At 38.2% G+C, this 26,892-nt stretch overlaps 1 long non-coding RNA gene and 1 pseudogene across 1 annotated transcript; one reads left to right on the plus strand and one right to left on the minus strand.

Moving 5' to 3' along the window:
- Nucleotides 1–5,987: 5,987 nt before the first annotated feature.
- Nucleotides 5,988–20,137, minus strand: LOC108717421 (annotated as a pseudogene).
- A 4,679-nt stretch (nucleotides 20,138–24,816) lies between these two features.
- LOC121394227 lies at nucleotides 24,817–26,161 on the plus strand. The gene is made up of 3 exons (XR_005961567.1): nucleotides 24,817–25,063; nucleotides 25,169–25,314; nucleotides 25,947–26,161. It is a non-coding gene; the product is annotated as an uncharacterized LOC121394227 (long non-coding RNA).
- The last annotated feature ends 731 nt before the right edge of the window (nucleotides 26,162–26,892 follow it).

Below are 26,892 nucleotides of genomic sequence, written 5' to 3' on the forward strand. Positions count from 1 at the left end.
GCTTTTTGCACAGTGCCAATTTCCTCCTTTTTCCTGACTTCCTTGTCCTAATGGTCTGGTGGCTCTAACATTGAGCAGCTGTATTTTCTCTTTAAATAAGGTTTGTTTTGGGTCAGCCTGTGTATGAAGAAGATCTGTGTATACTCACAACCAGTACAGATTTGTTGAAAAGGCAGGTGAAGTTACCTTCCAAAAAAGAAAAAGCACAAATTACTAGATGTACTGTATTTTTTAGACAGTACATAGCTTTGGAAAAACTGTCCAACACCCCTTATGGTGTGTTCAGACTTAAAGAGCATATAGCATGAACAAGATCTATACAAAACACATTTACTGAGCATCTGGTCATTAAGACAATTCTGGACAACTTTTCTCATAAATTACAAGTTTGCAGGGCTGTTGCTAATGACATAAAAGTCTGGGATTGCAATACATTGTAATGTAAAGGGACCAATGACCAAAAAAGAAAGATTTGGTGATTGGGGGTCATAACTAATTCAGGGATGCATAATAGGTGCACTGAAAGCAAAACTGTCTCCGGGGACCAGTAATGATAATGGACTGATTCTACCATCTAAAATACATCTTGGATGTATTATTATATAGAAAATATACTTGTAAGTGTTGATTAGAGGTTGATTGTTGGGGAAATTAATCAGATATGTTTGTTGTAATCCAATTTTTCAGTGACTAGTTTAAGGATAAAACTTGCCCATCGTACAAGATATCTACACAACAATACATATAACCGGGACTATTTATCTACTGTATGTAGAACAAATGACACCGGTTAAATTAAGTGTTTGTTTATTTATTTAGTGTTAGACAAATTAGAGTATCATTCTTATGACATGTCTTACACAGCTCTTCAAAGTAATTGAACTTTCTATGAGCAAGCAGTCAAACCAGATGAATATATACAAAAATAACACATCAAAGCAAAGCATTATTTATTAACTAGTGCCAAATTTATTTCAGATTTTCCTAAAAGGTGGTCGTAGTTGAACATTTCAACATATGCCAGAAAACAAATTAACTTCTACACCTTTTTATGGTAAAAATGAATATGGTACCACTACATGAAACTTAAGCTGGCCATAGACGCAAAGATCGGATCGTATGAATCAACGTACGATCGGACTTTCCCATCTCCCGACCCTCCACTAACCATTCAGATCAAAGTCTTTACCATTCCGATCAAATAAGAACAGATCACCCAATGTTCTGCCCCTGAAAGCAATCGTACGATACTTATGTCTGACAACACTAGTGACAGTCTCCCTCTGAAAATCGTACGATCGGCAATACACGCAGAGATATTATCGGCAGGCGACAGAAATTTTCTAACCAAACGACCGATCTCCGACGGACGAAAAATGTCGGGACTCTCCACACACGGTCCGAAAATCGTACGAATCCACGATTCGTACGATCGGATCTTTGCGTCTATGGCCAGCTTTAGACCCTAGTAAAATTCTCTGCTGTGAGGATCAGCTTATTGCTAAAATGCTAATTTTTTAGCAAAGGTGTTTTTAGATGTATACTGTTCATTTAAAGGAAAAGTAACACCAACAAATTAAAGTGTTTTAAAATAAAACATTTCATGTACTGTTGCCCTGCACTGGTAAAACTGATTAGTTTGCTTCAGAAACACTACTATAGTTTATATAAACAGACTGAGTTTTGCAATGTAACTGATCAATTGTGTTTAAACCAGGTATTAGCTGTTGAAGGCCCCATTCTTTCCCCGATAGTCATTCTGGAATTCCAGTGGACATTTATAAAGGAAAACCACGTTTTAAAAATCCACATAGTGGAAACTATCTCTCCAGATTGCAATTATCCTTTATATTTTTTAATTATAGTCATTATGTTATTATTTTTACACCCTCCGGGTCAGTAGAAATTAATAATGATATTTCGAGCCTCATATTCAATGGCTGTTCTGGCTGTTAAATTGTCACTGACAAGATTAAAGTTAATTAAAAAAACACAAAAATAGTTAAAACTGCAAGGTTGCTTGAATTCTAAAACTTCAAGGCACAATGTTTTTCATACTAAGAATGTCTCATAAACACAACCAGCTGCCATTCTAACACAAACTCTATGAAATAACAGCATCAAAGGGATTTGCATGGCAATAAATCATTGCCATTGTGTCATAATAATTTTGAGCAATTAAACTGTTTTTTTCTTTGAAAAATACATTTTAGCCTTTACTGACTTGTAAACAGCAAGATGGATTTGATCCTTCACCAATATGTTAGTCTTTATTAACCACTGAATGACACATTCCAAAAATATGCAACATTATTTGCCATGTCCTCCACTGAACACACCCATACATGCTCCTGGACTTTGATCTACTTATCCGTGATAGCAAAATCCCCAGAGATACCTTTCCAAGAGATAATGTGTACCTGGAACATTCATTTCTGCCTAGTTTAACATGATCTGCTCTCTGGACCAGTCTCCAGTTAATTTTTTTGCAACCTGAATTTTTCCCATTGCTTTCATTGACTTCTGATTCTAATTCCCATTTTTAAAAATTATTTCCTTATTCTGTGTCATAATAAAACAGTACCTTGTGCTTGACCCTGACTTAGATTAAATGATTTTTTATTGGATGCAAAACAATCCTATTGGGTTTATTTGCTAGTTAATTTATTTTTAATTGACAAAGTAGGGTGATCCAAATTATGGAAAGAACACTTCAGAAATCACCCAGTTCCAACCATTTTAGATAACAGGGCCTATACCTGTATTAATAACACCTCTACACTTTTGTATGTATTATGAAGTTGTACAGAGAAGGCAGCCTGGACACTAGTCTTTTATAGAACAGAAAATGTTATATTGTTGTTCCAGTGGAGACCTATTGACATATTGATATATTTTTGTATTTAGGTGCACTTTTCCCTTCAAATGTTTGTAAAATACAGTTTGTAGAATGTGTTATTAATATTATTATTAACACATATTTAGAACAGCACTGTACAGGCATGGGACTTGTTATCCAGAATGCTTGCGGACTGGTGTTTTCTGGATAACTGATCTTTGTTTAACCTACATCTTTATACCTTACGTCTACTAGAAAATGATGTAAACATTGAATAGACCCAATACACTGATTTTGCTTCCAATAAGGATTAATCATATCTTGCTTTGGACAATGTACTGATTTATTATTACAGAGAAAAAGGAAATATTTTTTAAAAATGTGGATTATTTGATTACAATGGAGTCTATGGAAGACTTTCTGTAATTCAGAGCTTTCTGGATATCGGGTTTCCGGATAACACATCCTGCACATGTACTATAAATGGGTGTATACAGTGGACATACAAGACTACAAACAAAAATAACCAATAACTGAATTGAACCTGGGCCATATTATTAAAAGAACAGTGGCATAAGGATGGAGCCTCTCTTCCCAAATGATATTACTTAGGGGGCATAGGATGGAATGCGAAGAATTTGGTGACGTCACCCTAGTGCTGCCGGAAGGTTTTGAATGGAGCAGCATACAGAGGGAAGGAAAACACTGATAGAGGAAGCAGTAAGTTCTACGAAAACTTTATGAAGGTGCAGTTAAAATGCATTACACTTCATTTCAACCTTTCCTTGTTCTTTAAAGGGACAGTACATAATATATTCCGAAATTCTAATTTATTTTTAAACACAAATTGAATTTGGACTATTCTCTAGTCAATTTACACTAAATTAAAGTCGAAATTCTAATTTAAAAATTCAAATTTTCAATTCGACCCTTGATATATCTGCTCCTTATTGTTATACGTAGATCTTTTTATTTCTAAAAAGGTTGGCTGCTTGCTGGGTTTTGCTGAAGAAATTAATCACAAAACATCTTTCAGAGTAGGGTTGCCGGCTGTCCGCCATTTTGAAAATGGCTTTAATTAAACTATACCAAATATGACGTGCAACAGTTTTTTCATTGGTTCCACCGAATTTTAACATACACGTTACAATATGCAATAGATACCTTAATATATATAATAAAAGTGCCAGTTGTGTTATTGAAAATAATAGAAGAAAGTACATCTAACACCTAAAAAGAATAATACTTTCTTGTGGAAATTCTAGCTGTACAGATCATTAGTGCTGGATCTGACATATCACGGAGATCTCATATGTGACTTGTATAACAGAGCAGACAAGACATATACCTGTAAAAATGCTTAAAAAAGACAGGAAAAGAACTTTCAGGTACAAGATATATATAGAGGTATGGGGCTGTTATCTAGAATGCTTGAGTCCTGGGGTAATTTGGATCTTCATACTTCTAGGGGCAGATTTACATAGGGTCAAATATCGAGGGTTAATTAACCCTCAATATTCGACTGTCGAATGTAAATCCATCGATCGAACGATTTTTCCTCGACCTAAAAATTGTAACAAAGCCTATGGGGACCTTCCTGTACAGGGGGTCGAAGTTTTTTTTAAAGAGACAGTACTTCGACTATCGAATGGTCAAATAGTCAAATGATTTTTAGTTCGAATCGTTTGATTCGAGGTCGAAGTAGGCAATTCGATGGTTGAAGTAGCCAAAAAAATCATTCGAAATTCTAAGTTTTTTTTATTCTATTCCTTCACTCAAGCTAAGTAAATGGGCCCCTAAGTCTACTATAAAATCATGTAAATGTGAAATAAACCCAACAGGCTCAGTTTAGATCAAGTACAATGTACTGTTTTATTATTACAGAAAAAAAAAGAAATCACGTTTAAAGGAGTAGTTGACCATTCTGTTAACTTTTAGTATGTTATAGAATGGCCCATTCTGAGCAACTTTTCAATTGATTGTCATTACTTATTTTTTATCTTTATATAATTATTTGTCTTTATCTTCTGACTCTTTCCAACTTTCAAATGGGGGTCACTGACCCCTTCTCAGAACAAATGCTCCATAAGGCTACAAATTTAATGTTATTGCTTTTTATTACTTATCTTTCTATTCAGGCCTCTCCTAGTAATTTTCCTGTCTCTTATTCAAACCAGTGCATGGTTGCTAAGATAATTTGTACCCTGGCAACCAAATATTTAGCTTGTGGGGGGTGAAATATTATCCTGATTAGATATCTATGACCCAAAGTAAATTATATGGCTTCTATTAGACATGAAAATATCTGCAAAAATAACAATCTTATAAGTGCATACGACCATGTTTCTGTTTAGCGACCACTTCCGACAGTGGAAGACCAAGATTGCGCCAATGTGGAAAAAAAAGTTGTTATGTTTGCTCCAAAAGATTATGACACCTTCGATCACTTCTTAGGCTAGGGCCACACGGCGCGATTTTGCCGCGATTCTGCGCTGGGCGAGTTGCGAGTTGCTGCGGTTTTTAAGCCGAAATAGCTTTGTTAACTTTGGCGCTGGCGTCAATGCAAATCGCGGCGAAATCGCTGCGCTAATTCACACGCGGCGATTCGTTTTCTATTGTCGCCCGAAGTTGCCTCGCTGGGCGTTTCCGGGCGACAGTAGAAAAAGAATCGCAACTCGCAACTCGCCCAGCGCAGAATCGCGGCAAAATCGCGCCGTGTGGCCCTAGCCTTAAGAGTGTGCAATTAAAATTAAAAATAAAATATGACATTGCGAGGTGTGGATTCTTTTAAGCTTATTGGTGCGAATTGTTTTTCTTTTTGCAACTTTAATTACATTCCCCCCATAGAGTTTAATTGTGGTTTCAAAAACCTTAACAAATCACTAATCATCAAATTCAATTTTTTTCACAAATCTCAAAAAACTTGTTAACAAAAAAGGCACAAAAACTTTTAATGCAAAACTTTGCCATATAAAAGTTGTTGAGGTGCGATAGAAGTCAACGGGAGCTGGGCTGATCTTATTTTATCTTAAATAAATTTGGACTTTAAAGGTGGCCATACATGTAGAGATCCGCTTGTTTGGTGATTTCGCCAAACGAGTGGATCTCTCCCTGATATGCCCAAAGATCGGATAATAATGCTGCCAATACGGGTGGTCGGATCGCGGGACCGAATCTACGAACAGATGCGGCCGCGATCCAACAGGATTGATGGGCCCGGCTTTAGGCATAATAACGATCGGGGAAGCCCGTCGGAGGGCCACATGCACGGGCTGATAAGCTGCCTACTCGGTCTGTCGGCAGCTTTTATCGCCCATGTATGGCCAGTTTAGAGAGGTTTTCAGATTTTTTGCTAGGAATTGTCTGAAAAACTTTTCTTTGGAAGTTTCCGAGGTACAGTATTCATATTTTTAGTCCATAAATAGATTTGTGGTTTTAGAGTTTGTGAGTTAAGTAGTGGCTTCAAAAACCTCTAAAACCAAAAAATGTCTCTATTGCCAATAATATTGCATCATGAAAATGTGGACTTTTACATATTTGCAATGATATTTTAAATGCTTGACAGTCGCTTCCTTGTAGGTAGTCGAGTATGGCTGGGAGATATATCAGTTGCTACAAGCCGCTCATGGAAAGAGAAGGTATTACTTATGCAGCTCAGTGTAGAGCTAACATTCACATCAGAAGAACTGAATTTTAGTGCATCAGAACTGGATGAGGCCTGACTAACAGTCAGGTTGCTTGCACTTTTGGAGGAATATTTATATATCATTTTTATGAAGGCTGTTTTTGTATTTGCATCTTGTTTATACAAGATAATATAGCATTTTGGGAAAAATGTACATGTTAAAATACCATAGCTGGATATTAAAATGACAATCATTTCAACAGCTGGTAGGTATATATCAAAGGTTGTGGCATATATGGGGATAAATGTTATCCATGCGATGGAGTAAATCAACATACCAAAAGTAATAAACTTGGCTTCATTGTAATTCTCTGGCAGTTTCCTACCTTTGAATGCAAAAATAAAGCACAAAAATGCCAGTATGGCAATGTATACTACCATCACAGTGAATGCAACAGTAGAACCTTCATCACATTCCAATATGATGGTTTGGGGGAGTGAAAAATTTTCCTTCATGTGTGGAGGCCAAAACACAAGCCACGCAGCACAGATAAGTACCTGTACACACAAAAACCAAAGTAAAGGGTTTGTGGAGCAATCTCAGAACACGTTGAATTCTGGGTTAAAAACTGAAGGCTAGCAAAATTTTTACAGACTTTAGAAGGATACAGGCAACCACCACTGTGAAACTAATGCCAAACAGAGTCTGTCTCACTTTGCACTTGAAGTCTTCTGGTTTGCCAATGAAGAAAACTGCACTGACAAAACTGAAAAAGATTGAAAGCAGAATTATATAGCACAGTATTCCTCCTGATGCCTTGACAACTGGAGTATTAAATTTTTTTGTGAAAAGCAGAGCTATGGCAATGATAAGACCCTTTCCCAGGAAGGAAACAATCAGAAGTATGATGGCAAATCCATCATTCCAACGCAGAAACTTAATCTCCTTATAGTAGCACACGGAACTATTCACTGGAGACCACTGAGTCTTGTTGTTGCAACGAAGGCAATAACCCATATCTGAAAGGTAATGAAAAACAGATCACTTTAATCACATTAATTGTTTTATTCAGAACAAGTGAAAAAAAAATATTGAATTATGGCACAAACAATATATAATACATTTAATATATTGCACAAGATGCCAGCTTTACTAAACCTCGTATATATTTTTCATGGAAAATGAAACATCATCGTTTGTTGTCTTGCTTTAAAAAAGCATATTAATTCCAAAGAAAGCACAATTTGGTGGTGGTATGTAGTTGTGTTGTGGGCAGGCCCAGATTTGTGGAGAGGCCCGGGCCAAGGACAGCAGGCTTAGGGCTGCTTGGTACTGTATGTGGGGTGGAAGTTGTGAAAAAAAAAAGAGCTAACAAATCAATCATTTTTGAATCTGCCAGAAGAATGAATCCTCCAGAAAACTGAATACAGCCTTTAAAGGAACAGTAACATCAAAAACTGAAAGTGTTTTAAAGTAATGAAAATATTATGTAGTATTGCCCTGCACTGGTAAAACTGATCTGTTTGCTTCAGAAACACTACTATAGTTCATATAAACAAGCTGCTGAGTAGCAATGGCTGAAATTGAAAAACGGCTATATGGCACAGGATAGATAATGGATAACAGATAGCATTATGTTCTACAGAGCTTATCTGCTATCTGCTGTGTAACTTGAGCCTTTTCTTCTTTGAATGGCTGCTCCATGGCTACACAGCAGCTTATTTATATAAACAATAATAGTGTTTCTGAAGCAAACTCAGCAGTTTTACTAGTGCAGGGCAACACTGCACTATATTCTTTTTACTTTAAAACAATTTAATTTTTTGATGTTACAGGTCCTTTAAGCATAATTCGGGTATCCAATTTGATGAATATGTATTTGCTGGTATTAAGCAAAATCAGGACCTGAATACACATAAGCAACACAAAAAGCAAGCTTAGTGTATTACTGTGTTACTGTACAGAGTAGTAGTGTAGATGTGAGCTTGCATGCAAGTGTACAATAGTAACGTTTTCCTGCTTATTTAGATATTGTCAATAGATTATGCATTCTGCAGAGAAAACACTATGCTAAAATTGGAATATGGCATTGATGAAAAGGCTCCAGACACCAATGAAAACCAACCCTCTCAACATTCTTATCAATCTCTTCTAGAAAAACAAGAATACTTTGAAGCAGATTGCAGTGTACATTTGCAGATGAGAGTATTTTGGCCCATCATGTTTGGGCTACTAAAAAATGATCTAGAGTAATGCTCAAAATTACCCAAAGTGCCATAACTCATGTTGATACGGTGTAATGGAGTATATGGCTAAAGAATGAAGGCTATAGAGACCTAGCTATCAGGTTTCAAGAAAATCTGCAAATACTGAATCAAAAGGGGTCTTTGTATTTTTTTTATTTTTTTATTTTTAAAATGAAGGGTAGAATTGTTTTGTGAACTCAGGGATAAAGAATATGGCAAAACGAATACTCTTGCCTTGTAATTCCTCATTACCTGATTTATTTGTGTGATGGTTTTCAGGACAAGCCACACACTCATAGCAGCATGTGTGCAGACTTGCTGAAGTCTTCTTCATTTGTCCTGGCTTACACTGATCTGAACATGTAGACTCAATTTTCTGCAACACCAAAAACATTATATATATATATATATATATATATATATATATATATATATATATATATATATATATATATATATATATATATATATATATATATATATATATATATATATATATATATATATATATATATATATATATATATATATATATATATATATATATATATATATATATGTAACACCTATTTGGGCCACTCGGGGTTAATTCACCAGCTAGAACACTAGAGCATGGGTTACACGCGACTTACACCCAGGGCAGGGCCTTCGCTAAGTGGAAGTGTTCCCTCTATGGTGTAGTGCAACTACATCCCCCCCAGGCTACTGTGCACACAAAAACAACTTGGGCGCCAGGAGGTTCTTGCAGTAAAACAGAAACGGTTTATTTAACTATGCACGAGGCAAGTGACCACAGGTTTAGTACTCACGCAGGAGCTGAGGCAATAGCACATTTCTCACACAGAGCTGCAGGCATTAGGCATTTCTCACAGAGGAAAGGTCTCCATTAGGCATTTGCAGTATTCACACACATTCCCTCCTGGAAGTTGTCAGGAAAGCAGCTTCTACCCTACAGTCCCTCTTCACTGAGGTCCCTGACTGGAGGCAACACATAAAGCCTCTGGGAAGCTACTCCCTCACTGCAAATCCTCGTTGGAGCTTCAGCTGCTCTCTTTCTCTCTAACCTCTCTGCCTTTCTCTCCTAGCGAGACTATGACAAGTCTGCCCTAGTGTAACTATTCCTCATTCACGGGGTTACCTGGTCCCCGACTTCTTCTCCAAAGCACATGGGCCTTTCTGGGCCTAGCTATGCCCAGGCTCCCCTGAGCACACCCAGCTGGATCACCATCCACAGGCCAAAGAGGAAGTGGCCACTCCCTACACACACTATATAGCAGTGTAGCAGGGGAGTGTCATTCTCTCCTGGCAGATCACTCTAACAAAAAGGTGGGGGCCTTAAAGCTGCAGGGCAGATTAACCCATAGGGGCCCCTACATACACCCGGGGGAAAAACCCATTTCGTCCCGACAATGGTTCAAACATCCCCAACATATATCAACTTACAGTACCATCACATCCACTTCTGGTATCCTCTCCTAAGGCATACCTGGTAACAACGGTCACTGTAAAGGAAACACAGCATGCACAATACTGTATCAAACATTTTCAATTGCATAATAAACAGTTGCAGTTGGTCAACTTCATTACACATCAGCAAAAATACTTCTCCCCCTCCCAAGGGTCCACACAGGCCAATCCTTGGGTGCAGAAACACTACTCAGCGAGTAGGTGAAGGCAGAAGAGTTGTGTTGGAGATCAATAGTCTTTTGTTAGAACCCACTTAGTCCACAGTCCTTCAAGCCACAAATAGCAGCTGTACTCTAGGCATCTCAAACTCTGAAGTGAGTCCGTAGAGAAGCTGTAGAAATCAGAAGAATCCATCCTCCAGGTCCTTCTCTCACATCAGGGGGCACAAATGAACAGGGAGTGGTCCCAGCAGAGACATCCATCTTCCTCCCATCCATTCCAAATGACATCTGCAGGCCTTCGTGAAATTCGGGGCGAACCTCCAAGCTCGAACCCACGGCCAAATACTTCGAAGGAAATTTGTACGATTTGAACAAAACAATGCACAGCCTGGTTTTAGGGAATCGAGCCCCACGTTGGGCAGCCAAATGTAACACCTATTTGGGCCACTCGGGGTTAATTCACCAGCTAGAACACTAGAGCATGGGTTACATGCAACTTACACCCAGGGCAGGGCCTTCGCTAAGTGGAAGTGTTCCCTCTATGGTGTAGTGCATTTACATCCCCCCCAGGCTACTGTGCACACAAAAACAACTTGGGCGCCAGGAGGTTCTTGCAGTAAAACAGAAACGGTTTATTTAACTATGCACGAGGCAAGTGACCACAGGTTTAGTACTCACACAGGAGCTGAGGCAATAGCACATTTCTCACACAGAGCTGCAGGCATTAGGCATTTCTCACAGAGGAAAGGTCTCCATTAGGCATTTGCAGTATTCACACACATTCCCTCCTGGAAGTTGTCAGAAAGCAGCTTCTACCCTACAGTCCCTCTTCACTGAGGTCCCTGACTGGAGGCAACACATAAAGCCTCTGGGAAGCTACTCCCTCACTGCAAATCCTCGTTGGAGCTTCAGCTGCTCTTTCTCTCTAACCTCTCTGCCTTTCTCTCCTAGAGAGACTATGACAAGTCTGCCCTAGTGTAACTATTCCTCATTCACGGGGTTACCTGGTCCCCGACTTCTTCTCCAAAGCACATGGGCCTTTCTGGGCCTAGCTGTACCCAGGCTCCCCTGAGCACACCCAGCTGGATCACCATCCACAGGCCAAAGAGGAAGTGGCCACTCCCTACACACACTATATAGCAGTGTAGCAGGGGAGTGTCATTCTCTCCTGGCAGATCACTCTAACAAAAAGGTGGGGGCCTTAAAGCTGCAGGGCAGATTAACCCATAGGGGCCCCTACATATATTTGTGGCAAAGGAAGAAGAGAAAGGAGAAAGCTATCAGTACCTTCAGACGTTTGAATTCATTCTCTTTATCCGTGTTTTTAAACACAAAGCTATCTTTCTGCGAGTCATACTTAGCAACAGTGCTAATGTCAATTCTTCCATCATTGTCCTCCATCCACATCAATACATCATATCCAGTGTTGGCATCCCCTCTTGAATCAAAATGAATATTTCTACCATCAAAGGTGAAGTTCACTGTGTTAAGACTCTGTAGCAGCTTTAAAAAAAGGAGAGAATGATATTGCTGAAACATTTTTTGTTTTGTGATTTACAACAGAAAATATTGTTTTCTAATCTATCACAGCACCAACTTTATTTGAAGCATTAAATCAAAAACTTGGTCTGTTATTACTCCATGTACCCTAGATTGTAGGATTGTTGATTCCATTTGCATTGCTTATAGTTACCATCACTTAAAGGAACAGTTCAGTGTGAAAATAAAAACTGTGTAAATAGATAAGCTGTGCAAAATAAAAAATATTTCTAAACAATTAGTAAGCATGTAATGTATAAAGGCTGAAGTGACTGGATGTCTAACATAATAGCCAGAACAATACTTCCTGCTTTTCAGCTCTATAACTCTACGGTAGTCAGCGACTTGAAGGGTTACATATCATACATGGTACATATCTGTTCAGTGAGTTTGCAATTGATCCTTAGCATTCAGCTCAGATTCAAAAGCAACAGATATGATCCATGTGGCCCCCCCTCAAGTCTCTGATTGGTTACTGCCTGGTAACCAGGGTATTGTAACCAGTCAGTGGAAACCAAGATGGCTGCAAAGCAGGAAGTAGTGTTCTGTGTTAGACACCCAGTCACTCCAGCCTTTATACATTACATTTATGGCTAACTAACTATATTAGATTTTTTTTTATTTTGCACAGCCTATCTATTTACCCAGTTTTTTATTTTTACACTGAACAATTCCTTTAAATAGTTGGGTTACAGATTAAATTATTTTAACTATTCTCTTGTGTTATGGGTCATGTTATAGGGTGAGGGGCCTGGCCACCTACCCTTGCCAGTTGCGCTACTTTCAAGTGAAAATCATTTAAACAGTGCTACCTAACATAATTGTGGGTGGGTGGTACAATAACTAATCTTCATTTTGAGAGTTTAGTATTGCCTAGATACCATGTGATATGTAAAATTCAGTAGGAAATAGCACCCCCCCCCTTTTATGAAATCTAAATAAAAGTACTTAAAGGGAAATTATACTCCTGAACATTACAGATGTCTATAAACAGATATCACATAAAACAACTCATATGTAAAGCACTGCTTCATCTAAATAAACCATATTCATTAAAATATACTTTTCTATAAGTATGCATTCTGAAGGTTTAGTTTCATTTAAGACATAGCACGTTTTTTGTAAAGGCCCATATAAAAGTGTTGTATTGTCCATGGATTCCCACATTATGGCACTATGTGCCATAGATAGGAATGACATAAATATTCAATAAATCTGTTTAATATTTAGACTGTCAGTCAAACTATGATTTTTATTGGGAAAAACAAGTAATATATACTGTTCTCGACTGATAATTGCTGAGAGTGCTTTTGTCAGTTAGTGATTTTTCTGAGCTAACAGTCTGATTCCAGCATGAGTCACGTGTGCAGGTCAGTTCATTGTCATGATTTGAGTGATTTTTTTCATCACATTATATTATATTAAAGTGTTGTATTGTCCATGGATTCCCACATTATAGCACTATGTGCCATAGATAGGAATGACATAAATATTCAATAAATCTGTTTAATATTTAGACTGTCAGTCAAACTATGATTTTTATTGGCAAAAACAAGTAATATATACTGTTCTCTACTGATAATTGCTGAGAGTGCTTTTGTCAGTTAGTGATTTTTCTGAGCTAACAGTCTGATTCCAGCATGAGTCACGTGTGCAGGTCAGTTCATTGTCATGATTTGAGTGATTTTTTTCATCACATTATATTACATTTTAGTTCTTTAAATATTACTTTTTAATATCATAGAAAACAACTTAATTTCTATTTATTTATTCAGCAATTATCATAGTCAAGCCTGCAAGCAACCCAAAAAACCCACCCAATGTAGTGCAGTAGTGCAAGTTGTTACGGTTATTTTGCCCTTTTGTTATCCTCTAAAATTATAAATTTGGTACACCCCTAGTGTCTGTTCATAGGGCACCAAATATTAAGTAGTCTACATTGGGAGGTTTTCTCCCCTGTGCAACAAACCATTGGGCATGTCAGATTGGTTTAGGCAGCTTGAGACAGTTTCTGTAAGGACATTAAATAGCCAGAATGCCTGCCAATCTGCCATTTAAATGCAATGTGCATAAAGCTATTGAGTTCCTACAAGGAGTAGCTAGTAATCAATTGTAAAAAATTATTGGGCTCCATGCTGTAAATTGCCTATTAATTTAAGTAGGTACTGAAGTGCACAATGCACCTTCTGAAAAAAAGTCACTTCCATTTCATGTAGTTATGTAGAAATTACAGTTTCACAAGTGATCGAATGCTATAATGTTGACACACATTCTGGCATGTTGTAGCACACAATAGAGATTTTGATTGGAACCAGACTTGTTGGATCGATCAATGATCTATGACCTAACTATTACTGACAGACAAAAGATGCAGCATACTACACATTGTCTGAGTTAAACGGCAGCTTCTGAATTTACATTCAACTGTAATTTATTTAACTGGAGGCCTGCTCTATCATACCTTTGTGCAATTAATTCGGATCAAAATAATCAGTCTAGATACAACATTATGAAAAGATAATGTAATGGTAAGAATTCAAGGAAATGCTATGTTTTGTTGTCTAATATCCAGTATGCAGGAGCCATGCTATGTTATGCATTTTAGCAAGAGTGATTGAATTTCTTCTAGTTGTAAAATTCTATTAAAATAAAATTGATGTACATCTGGGTAGGTAAAAAAAACTACCAAGTTAGGGAATCAGAAACAGAAACTCCACCATTATAGCTTCAAAGAGGGTGTGCTTTGGGTTCCTCACAGGTAAATGGGAGCTTTTAAGAACTGGAATATAGAGTCTGAGACTGCATTGCTTTGTTAGGGGTATTGCGGGAGCCTTGGAAAGTACACTTCAAAGAAAATTTGCAGAAAACTAAAATTTTTGGAAAAATGCTATGTATTTCTGTGAGACTGGTTCAACTGTTTCCACAAAATCACACACATAGCTGTAAGGGTACACAGGTGTAATCCTAAATGAAAAAGCAGTGTTGACTTGCCAAGGATAGGCAAAACTAGGAAATCAAATAAAACAAATGTATACCTCCCAAGGTGCAAAAGCTTCAGGGTTCTTACAATTGCGATTACTGCAGATATTTCGGATGGCATGAGCAATGGCAGTGACTGCTAGCTGGGTACTACATACAAATCCTGGCTATATCGATTCTGAAAATCTTCCCTCAGTGTTCTGCTCCTTTCTCTTTCTATGTTATAAATACTCTCTTTAGAGTAATTAGAGATGCAATAGAATAGTTCATTGTATTTCACCTTTGGACAGTCATATAGAAGCCAAGCATATTGATCTAACAGGCGGTTCATCTCAAAGTGTTGCCTGTTGAGGTTTTTTAGATAGTTCAGGAAAGGTGATATGGCGCCACTTTTAAATGTAAACCCAATTACTCGACCAACTCTTTGGATATCCGGAATAGAACTTATTGTGGTAGCTGCAGACCACGTCACTGGCGATCCAGGTTTTTTGTATATTCAGTTTTATAACTTTTTTAAAGAAAGACAACTATACTATTCACTCTGGATTCCTTCTGGATTGTCATAATAGTTTTGTTGATCTTAAACTGAACTGTGTTGTCAGGGGATTTTTGTATTTTATGTATGTCTTCTTGCTAACAACTTTTGTATAAATGTGCTGCTTACTTCTGTAATATTAAATATAAAATTTAATGTTTTGTCTTTGTGCTATGTGTATTAAATCTTTGTGTGTGTGGAAAGGGAAAGCTATCTGTTGATATGCTAAATAACTAGTACGGCTAGCAGGAGAGTGTGTTTGAAAGTGATTTAACCCATTTGACTGCTGGAGTGCTGGTTGAACTAGTTGAATCTAACCCTGACTGCATTGAGGGGGAGAGGGGTTGATGCATTGTTGTATCATGATGTATTTCCTGTTATAGAAGGCAGGGGAATAGACCCGGGTTTCTATCACCTGTTAATGATAGATGGGAGCAGTGAATTCATTTTCTGGGTATTGGAATGTTTTGGGGGAGACTGCAATGAATCTAATCTGAGTGTAACCCCTTGTAGCCAAACCCAAGAGTCACGTGTGGTTGAAAGTCCTGTTTCACAATACAAGGCTTATTAGTAATTAATTAAAATTCTTATTTCATGGCAGCTCATATACCAGTGCATATAGTATCAGAATTAAATCATCGGTCCTGTAGCATCAGCATCTAGGATAGATGAACCTCATTTCTGCTTGATAAATCATGGGATATGTCCTGTTGGCACATGTAATTTTAGCATTTTTATCGATCATTTACAGAAATATCATGCATTAAGTGGTTGAAAGTCCCATTTCACAATATAAGGCTTATTAGTAATTAATTAAGATTCTTATTTCATGGCAGCTCATATACCAGTGCATAAAGCATCAGAATTAAATCATCGGTCCTGTAGCATCAGCATCTATGATAGATGAACCTCATTTTCTGCTTGACAGTTTGCGACAAACCCTAAACTTAGCTTCTCAACAGCTGCTCAGATCACACTGAGCATGTGTGTATCACTGACACTCCTATCAACATCCAAGATGGGGAGCTCCTTTGCACAAATTTAAAAGCCTGGATGGTTACTGCTATAGACATGCTAAACTTTTATTCAGGTGCATTTAGCTCAGTATATAAAAAATGTCATTTTTGTCCATATTTGGTTTTACAGTTTAGTTCTCCTTTAATATTTATTTTCTACTGCAGGGTTTATATGTAAATTCAGTAAACCCATGTGCCATTACTAGTGTATTAACTGAAAGAAGCTCTTTTACAGATTTAACTGATTCCAATGTGGATCATCAAATTATATGATGTGGTTTAAATATAGTTTGATTCACAGACATATGTAAGGAAAAATGAGATATTACACAGAAATTAGAAGTTTTACCTACCAGCGGTATAAATTGTGCATTTAATAGTCTTGCAACTGCTATGGACACTTCAGAGTAACTGTCTCCTACAATGGCTTTCACTTTTGGAGTGTAGGTGGTATAATTGCACTTAAATTTTAAGTTATCCTCTGATGAGTTGAATGCAGACAGGAGCCTCATAGTTGCCGACAAGGCCATGGTAACCTCAGAACAAGTATCATATATTTCATAGCCCAGTTTAATGCCAGGTATAAGAGATGAGTTATTTATCATTTCAATAGCGTGGCTCATAGCAAGCATTTGCAGAAATCCTTGCATTTCAAAGCTGCCAGATAAAAGAAGAATTAAATATAGTTAGAAATATGCATACATTATAGTATAGTTTCAAGTTGAAGGAAAATATGTATACAGTAAAACAAACATTTTATTTTTACTTTTATAACATATGGCGGGATGTGTGTGCATCGGCTCCATATCCCTTGTTTTTTTTCCTTCTAAATATTGAAATATTGTAAATATTGTATTGTAAAAATTGTAAATATTCCTTTTGTGTACAAAAGAGAGAGATGGATTAAAAAACTGCTATGACATAAACCACCATAAAGACCCATACATTCATTGCTGCAGAAGTACCTTCTATTTATTATGCAACTTGTGTTCAGGTAAATGGACATCTGATCTCAAATGGGCACATTTTTAATGATTAATGAGTGAATTTCTCCTCTGTATTGCCCTCGTCCTGGACATGGGATATGCCCTGTTGGCACATGTAATGGTGATGTTAATGAAGCAGTACATTTGTTGTTGAATTTTATCATTTTTAGAGATAATTTACAGAAATATCTTGCATTAAGTTGATATGCTTTAAAGGGAATGTAAAGGCAAAAAAATAAAATCCCATTTTTATTTTCTTTAATGAAAAATAAACCCATCTCCAATATACTTTCATTAAAAAATGTCTACTCTTTTTATAAGAAACCTGACTGTATGCAATGCAATTCCCCCTTCATTTACTTGCTCTGACTGCTGTGGATAAGAAACTCAAGGCTGGATTTACATAGTGGGTGCCCCTAGGCCCACTGCCATTCGTCGCCCCTGTCTCCTCCCCTTTATTCATGCAAATTTTCATCATCTGGACCGGAGCAATGGGGATTGGCACATGGGAAATTTAAAAAATGATTGTATCTCCAGCGCATACCCAGTGTTTTTGAACCAATGTGGGTGTGGTTGGGCAGCATGCCGCCCCCCTAAAATCCTGCCGCCCTAGGCCCGGGCCTAGGTGGCCTTTCCACAAATCCGGGCCTGAAGAAACTTCAGACAGTCCCTAACTGCTCTGCAGGGAAAGTATCATACTTTCAAACAGCAGGGAGAGCCCCCCCCACTTTAATTCCCATAACTTGAGCAGCTTTGTTTGTTTTACTGTAGAGCAGCTGGCGACCATGTAGAGATTCATATCTGCAGCAGTCAGAGCAAGTAAATAAAGGGGGAATTTCACTGCATACAGTCAGGTTTCTTATAAAAATTGTAATGATTTATTATTGGGGATAGGTTTCTTTTTCAGTTAATAAAGTAAAAATGGGATTTTATCTTTGCCTTTACATCCTCTGTTTCCAACTACAGCTGCAGAGACAAAGATCATGGAGTCAGATTTAAACAGATAAACTGGGATTTTATTTGGAGGATTATTTTGCTGCAGCCACTGGTTCTGGAGAGCTGGATAAAGTTTGTATTAAACAATACAAAAACTATAAAATCCAAATTAGATTACATGACAAAACAGGACCCTGTGCAGTCTGCATATTCTGATTATTAATCATTCTTGCTGTATCAGCTTCTGGCAGATATTATTTGACTTGTACTGTTTTAATAATATATGACGATCCCTAAGCGTAGCCTCCCAACAGCAGCTCAGAACACACTGTATGTATGTGCATGGTCTTGGTGACCAACTCTGAAAGCATAAATTGTGTTTCATTAGGGTTCTGAAGCAGTCAGTTCATGTTTATGTTTTGTATACAAAATGCAGCATTTCTAGCATTATTCTATTTTAGGCTTTAGTTTCCTTTTAACCTTTGTTCCCATTTGCTGTAGTTACTCACCAGACACTTTTTGAGTTGGGTCAGGGATTACAGAGACAATAATGTCATCTATTTGTAAGCAGGGTGCATTTTCTATGAGTGTCAGATGTCATTCTTATCATCAAAAATGTAGTATAGCATTTGGACTCATGTAACATGTGAATTCATCAAACATGCATAAAGAATTTATAAGGGTTTTAGCAAGCATCCATCTCCATTCCCCTTTAAAGAATAGGGCTCCTGCACTGGGAGCTGTTCATGGTAAACCTGAATGAACAGCACCATGTCTACAGGTAACAGTGCGGCTGTCAATTGTACAAAAGGGACTACAACTACAGTAAAACTATCATACAGCCATCTTAAAGTGAGGACCATGACCAATTGGACACAGTATTTTCTGAGAGCATTAAAACAAAGGAAAATTGAGCCAAAGTTATAATTCACAAGCATGAAAAGCATACCTCAAGCATGTCAATATAAAACCATACAGTATAGAAAAATATTATAAATAGTAAATTTGTAAATTTATAAGCATCGTTTTATCAAAAATTACAAAAAAAAAATACCGTACATGGACAACAGGGTCCTAAAACTGACCTACCATGTTTTAGGTAACGCTGGCACTTAATTATAGATGTGAGTCAGGATATTTTTAGAGCTTTGATGCCCATGTATTTTTCAGGATTTGTTTATAAAGATGCTTTTAGAACACATTTTATACTATTGTGGAATGTTATATTGATGTAAGGTATTGCCTAATGCATGGGTTAAAAAATAGCTTTTGTGGTTGTGGCTTAATGGTAACAGCAGTTCAGGATTCAGAAAATGTGACACGTCTAAAGATAATTGTATGCCACTTTTGATACCAACATTTCCATATTTTTCGTATTAAAGAGATCATAATTAGAGCCAAGTTTTGATTTCCTCTTTTTCAGTAACACTGGTGCAAACTTTAAATTGTTACCTGTAAGGCAAGTGTTTTGCATACTCACCCTGCACAGTTCTGAAGAGCGGGCATGTTTGGGTATCCTGTAGGTGAGTTCATAATTTTGCCATGTACTGACAACAAGCCTCCAATAATGATGTCCCCATGAGACTTAGCTCCAATCAGATCACCGGGAGTCAAGCAGCAGCTTATGCCACTGAAGAGTGTGCCAATGATGTGTGTCAGTCCATATGCTGCCATGTCTATTTGTCGTGGAGGTGGGAATCCATGCTCTGCCAATTAGCACCTGATGAATGAATGCATCAATCCTCCCGAGCAGATGTACCGAACATCCCAAACCATTAAACTTTCAGTAGGAGAGAGGAGAGCACTCAGACGCAGATTAACTGCTTGTGGTTAATATTTATTTAAGCTGCTATACACAACATGTTTCGGGCTGTAATTGCCCTTTCTCAAGTGTCTTGAGAAAGGGCAATTACAGCCCGAAACATGTTGTGTATAGCAGCTTAAATAAATATTAACCACAAGCAGTTAATCTGCGTCTGAGTGCTCTCCTCTCTCCTACTGAAAATTTCATGTCTATTTGTCATGCTCTTTCTTCTGCACGAAAGCAAGGAATTAACGAACTAAGTACCTTGCTATAGTTAATTCTGTACTTTCTGTTGTGGGAACAATTGCCTGTGCGCTTCTGTCTAAGCTCTAAATGGTTGGACAAGATTAAGATAACAAAAACAAATGTCTTTATTTATAAACAGAAATGGCTAACGTGCAATAGAATATTTTGGCAGCTGTTGCATTACATGTCCCAACAGACATAGACATTGAAACTAGCCAGGTAATTGGCCTTGTTATCTCGTCCATTGACTTTTTTGCAGGTAATTGTCACAACTTAAGGTACTTTCTTGCTCAAATGTAAATTTTCTAAATCCCACAGTATACTGGAATACATACCCAATCAATATTAGTAGAGAAAGGCTAACAAGACGATTAGTTAGAAAACCCTACAATCCAAGCGAAAGGCTCATGCTTCACAGCATATGGGCATGATAAGAACTGATGAAGTTAAAACTATTATGCAGTGATCATTAATTACAATGAAATGGTATAATCAAAAAAGCGAAAATAAGCAGCTGCAGTTTATTTTATGACATTAATATATTTGAAGAAAATATATAATTTGGGACCTTTTCCAACATTTTTTATATATTTGATTTGCTGTTTTTGTAACAAAATGCAGCTTTCATGTATACATTTAGTACAGGCATATGAGATGTCTGTAGGAAAATGCCTTGAAGTAGTATTTTGGAAAAAACATTACATCAAAAATATAAAGATTGCACCAGAAAGTCACTAAACACAAATTTGTTCTTACTGAATTGTACTTGGTACAGTGGAACACAAACACATTTTTTTTACTTGCATGGTCTAAGACAGCATTTACGTAATGTCCCAGCTTTCCAAGAACAGCAGGTCATGCCTCCAACTTCACAAAGACAGAATTTCAGATAGAAAAGATGATGACATCATCTTGACGCCTCGATTCACATGTGGGGTGGGTATTTAAGCTTTACATTGATACTGCACCATATCCTTGAAAAAGGTCCTCATGTGGGCAGGGCCGCCATCAGGGGGGGACAGGGGGGACAAGCGTACCGGGCCCGGGCATGAAGGGGGGCCCGGCAGCGCTGCATTTTTTTGAAGATCCGGGCCCCCTTACGAGCGCCCGAGCCGTACGTCTTGCCTCTTCAGTGCCGAATGCGGAAGTGCCGAAAAGCCGAAGCCGATGCGACGAAAAGACCCGAAGTCACGGAAAAAGCCGAAGTCCCGAAGTCACGAAGCGCCGAAAAGACCCGAAGTCACGAAAACAGCCGAAGCCGAAGTCCTGAAGCAGCGCAAAGACCCGAAGTCACGAAAACAGCCGAAGCCGAAGTCCTGAAGCGGTGAAAAGACCCGAAGTCACGAAAGGAGGCGAAGTTGAAGTACTGAAGCCATGAGTTCAATTCTACTGAACACCAGTTTGTGTTTTTTTTTTTTTTTAATCCCCTGGCCACCAATGTATTATTTTAATATTCTATAGGCCCCTGCCACCAATCTTTTTTTTAAAACTTTTGTTTTTAGGGCCCCAATTTTTTTTTAACTCGTAAGGGGCCCCTTGCCACCATTGTTTTTTTTGGGTTTTTTTTTAAAAAAAAAAATTAATTTTCTTTTTGGTGGCCCCAAATTTTTTTAACTTGTAAGGGGGCCCCTGCCACCGTTTTTTTTTTTTTTCAAAAAAAAATAATTTTTTTTTAAAATTTTTTTTGGGGCCCCAATTTGTTTTAACTTGTAAGGGGGCCCCTGCCACCATTTTTTTTTTTTCAAAAAAATTTTTTTTTCAAAAACATTTTTTTTTTGGGGCCCCAATTTGTTTTTAACTTATAAGGGGGCCCCTGCCGCCAATGTTTTTTTTTTTTTTCAAAAAAAAATTAATTTTTTTTCAAATTTTTTTTGGGGCCCCAATTTGTTTTTAATTTATAAGGGGGCCCCTGCCGCCAATGTTTTTTTTTTTTTCAAAAAAAAATTAATTTTTTTTCAAATTTTTTTTGGGGCCCCAATTTGTTTTTAACTTATAAGGGGGCCCCTGCCGCCAATGTTTTTTTTTTTTTCAAAAAAAAATTAATTTTTTTTCAAATTTTTTTTTGGGGCCCCAATTTGTTTTTAACTTAGAAGGGGGCCCCTGCCACCAATGTTTGTTTATTTTTTAGTTTTTTTACATTTTCTTTTGTTGGGGCCCCAAGTTTTTTTTAACAGGGGGCCCCTGCCACCAATGTTTTTAAAAAAAAAAAAATTTAATTTTTTTTTTTTGGGGCCCCAATTTTTTTTATAAGGGGGCCCTGACCATCAATAGCTTTTTACAACTTGTGTGGGGGGGGGGTTACTTTTTTAGCGCTGATGTCTGTGTGGTCTTTTAACTGCGATGTGGGCGGGATATGGGGCGGAGCTTGGTCGTCAGTGTGGGCGGGGCCCAGGGGGCCCCAAAAATTTTGTTGTACGGGGCCCCGTGATTTCTAATGGCGGCCCTGCATGTGGGACCGAAACACCGGATAAAATGCTTCTTTTTATGGAATAAACTATCACAGTATCACTACCAACAGATTGTGCTGATCCTGCTACATATATTCAACATATTTGCACTTCTGGCTTCAACCAAGTTTGAACGCTGTGGGACATTATTATATATATATATATATATATATTTATTACACATATTTTACACCTATTCTGAATTGCTATATATTTTACACATATTTTACAGTTCCTGCCCCTTTTAAATAGAAAATTTTCTTCCCTACTGGTGTCTTTTGGTTTCTTTCTTCCTACAAGAAAAACCCCTACCATTGATCTTACTGCTGAGTACCTCAAGGTTCTGTGCTTGGTGCATAATTATTTTTGTTGGAAAATGTAAAGATGCAGTAGGCCTTTAAAGAGAGTGAAACTTAAGATACAGTATATATTTTGTTTTGCTGTTTTAAGTAAAGTATTCCCATACCCATAAACATAACCTTAAATAAATTGCCTAACATATTCTCTTATGTTATAAATTATATTTATGCCTTGCAAGTTGTGACCTTAATGCATTTATAGGCTAGAAAAGTTGTTATTGGTAGTATTTGTTGGTACATTATACTGTAATAAAATATGAATTAAATATTTTGCATCATTACATACTAGTATTTTGAGTTCATTGCAAAGGGATCTGGAGACAATAGCATCTTAGTTAATTATTGAAAGTATCTGTTATGAGCAGGTCTGGACTGATAATGTGTCTGTTCGGGCAAATGACCGTGGGGCCGATGTATCCTGTGTTGAAGTGGGCCGCAACAAGCTGCCTTATTAGATGCGGCGCAGCACTTTTCTGCTATTCCTCCTAATTAGCTTATTTTAGAAAGAATGCCTGCCGTCTGCTTTAGGTATACGGCAGTCGGCAAGCATTTTAGGGGGAGGGCTGAGCCACGAGGGCGGAGACTGGAAGATCTGTGGGCAGCCTCTTCTGATACGATCATTCGTATCATATGCTGAGAGTGTTCGAAGGAGTGTGCATTCTCCTGATGCCTGCCCACACAATTGGCCCAGCACACCTCCTACCAGATCGATGGCCTGCTTGTGTTTGAGCGATCTGCTGTACCAGCACCGGTCAGGTAAGAGTGCGCACTTCTCTCAATAAAAGCATGTGGGAGGATTGGCCTGCACTGGGCGCCTGTTCTCTGCTGCTCTGGAGAAGTGCACACTCTAATTGGAAGGCTGCTGTTTAAAGTTAACGTGGGTCACAAGAAGTATCGTAAATTCACTATGCAAACTGGCTGCTGGAAAGGGGGGCTTTAAGGACGCAGGGCAGAGGGTATTGTTGGCTATGCTTGCTTGCTGCTGTTTATAATTAACTGTTTCAGGGGAGTAGAGACAGAAGACAATAGTATTGTTCCCTATTCTGCTGTTTAAAATTAACTCTTACATTACAGGGTATTGAGCCAGGAAACTATTGTTGCTAGCTGTATACTGTATAAGAGTGTATATGGGAGGTATATATCGGGGGATAGTGTAGGTAAGTGCAGTGTAAATGTGGGATGGGAGGTATATATAAGGATATTAGAAGTCACTGAGGGGTTGTTCTGTGACCATATAAAGACACAAGGCTACAGGCTGAGTTATACAGGGAACTCTGAGTATCACTCATGTACAGTATTATAAGGGATAATGTACCCCCTACTGTAAATGATAAGGATATTAGAAGTCACTGAAGGGTTGTTCTGTGACCATATAAAGACACAAGGCTACAGGCTGAGTTATAAAGGGAACTCTGGGTATCACTCATGTATTATAAGGGATAATGTACCCCCTACTGTAAATGATAAGGATATTAGAATTCAGGGGTTGTGTGGATAGATATATATATATATATATATATATATATATATATATATATATATATATATATATACACTGTATATATATATTATATATATATATATATATATATATATTTATATATATCTCCATACAAACCGCACACATAGGACTTGTAAGTGAAAAAAAGTGAAAAATTTATTCCGACGTTTCGGTTCACATACAGGAACCTTCCTCAGGTGGGGTACACAGTGCATAGCAAACAATACTGAATTTAAACACAAAAATGGCGCCAAACAATCAACCTGTGACATCATCAAAAGCGTCAGTGAGTCATAGTGAGCGTGTATAAAGAGATCTATCCATGGGGGCTACTTTCCCTTTAATGTGCAACAAAGGACCACCAAGTGCAGTGTAGGTGAGCCGTGCTTAAGTGTGTATAGATCCATTTTAACATAGTGCATGTCGTGTTTGTGATCGCTGCCTATGTAATGTGTTTAACAAAAGTGATTCTCATGTGTAGGACAACCATTCGTTACCTCACTTGCCGAGCCGCCAATTGAACAAGGAGGAGGTGCTGCATGTATCGCCCCGAGGAATAGGCATCACCCAACCTAGGATGCACATAGGCTCAACCCGAAGTTCCACCGTACCTGTCATCCACCCAAGGTAAGTCATATTCCATGTATCGAGCCCGCGCTCTCCTGTCAGCCTCACATCCGCCATCATGTAAATCGGCGTCACTTATTCACTGTCAGCGACGTCTACCACTGTGGCCCTCCGTACCTCTCTGCCCCTTCTCTCTGCCCGGAACACGCTGTTTAGGCGATCGGAACATCAAGGGAGGTGATCCTCCTCCCCCAGCACCGCTCATCCATATTTGACCCACCGGGAGGGCACGGTACCTTAGCCATAGGTAGTAAGTGTTATCACCAGGATCGCATTACGAGACCTTACCTCAGGTGACCGAGCAGGTAGTATATAACCGCTTATATAATAACGCCCAAACTTCATTCGGGGAGCCCAGCATCTTGGGTTAGCCGCGTTCCTCACTGGCCGTCCTTCCCTCTCTCCTCCTCCATTGTGGTATCCCATGGTTGTAATATAAGTATAAACACACTAAAAGTGATTAAAAACAAGAGAACCCTTTAGATCACAGCAGCAAATAATGTATTAATGGGTTAGTACAATTACTACGTGGGCTCAAAATGATGAACCTATTGAGTCAAAACCATAAGCATATATCGCTTATGTGCAAATTTGTTGAGTCCAAAGTGTTACAATGTCTCCTTTTATTTCAGATCCCTTCGCAAGGAAGCAGTCCATACTCGTCATCAGACTCCTCCGTCCTCAATGGGCCCAGCTCCAGTCACGGAACTGTCGGCAGACGACCCTCCCCACATGGTCCAACAAGAGGCCGAAAAAATCAATCAAAACGTCACCATGTATAACCAAAAAAATGTACAAAAAATGCAGAAAAACCAAAAATCTAAATAAAGTACAAAAAGTCAAAAAACGAACAAAAGTCTCTTATTTCATTACCACAAACTGGTCCCTTCTAGTAGTGGTTTTCATCTGGATATTAACAGCTTATGCAACATACAATATGTATCCCACTCAGAGATCTATTTGTATGTTTTTTTCTAAAAAAATGGGGACATTGGTAGGATCTCATTTAGGCCTTTTGGAGACACTGTATCAAGTGTATATATCCACATGCTCTCCTTTCTTAATAATAATAAGTTCCTGTTACCACCTCTCTTTGGAGACGGCACATGGTCAATGATCATGTGCCGAAACTGTGGTAATGTATGATGCATCTTTAGCCAATGTCTCGGTACTGGTTGATCCGTTTTTCCTGTTGCCAGAGCGCTACGTATAGCGCTCCGGTGATTGGCCATTCTCTCCCGGTATGTTGTAGTTGCCTTTCCTACATAATAAAGTCCGCAAGGGCACCAGGCCATGTACACAATATGATCTGAAGTACACGTGACTCTATGTTGTATTTTGTACCTCTTCCCAGTTCTGGGGTGTGCAAAATGAGTTCCTTGAGTCATACCCCCACATGTCAAACAGGAGGCACACTTAAAGCACCCTGTCTTGAGAGGACGATCCAGCCATGTAGTTTTAGGAGCTTTCGTTAAATTCTTAACCACCAATATGTCACTTAGATTTCGTCTATGTTAAAATGGATCTATACACACTTAAGCACGGCTCACCTACACTGCACTTGGTGGTCCTTTGTTG

The sequence above is a fragment of the Xenopus laevis genome, chromosome 5S, assembly GCF_017654675.1.
Source record: "Xenopus laevis strain J_2021 chromosome 5S, Xenopus_laevis_v10.1, whole genome shotgun sequence".
In the NCBI taxonomy this organism is placed as follows: domain Eukaryota; kingdom Metazoa; phylum Chordata; class Amphibia; order Anura; family Pipidae; genus Xenopus; species Xenopus laevis.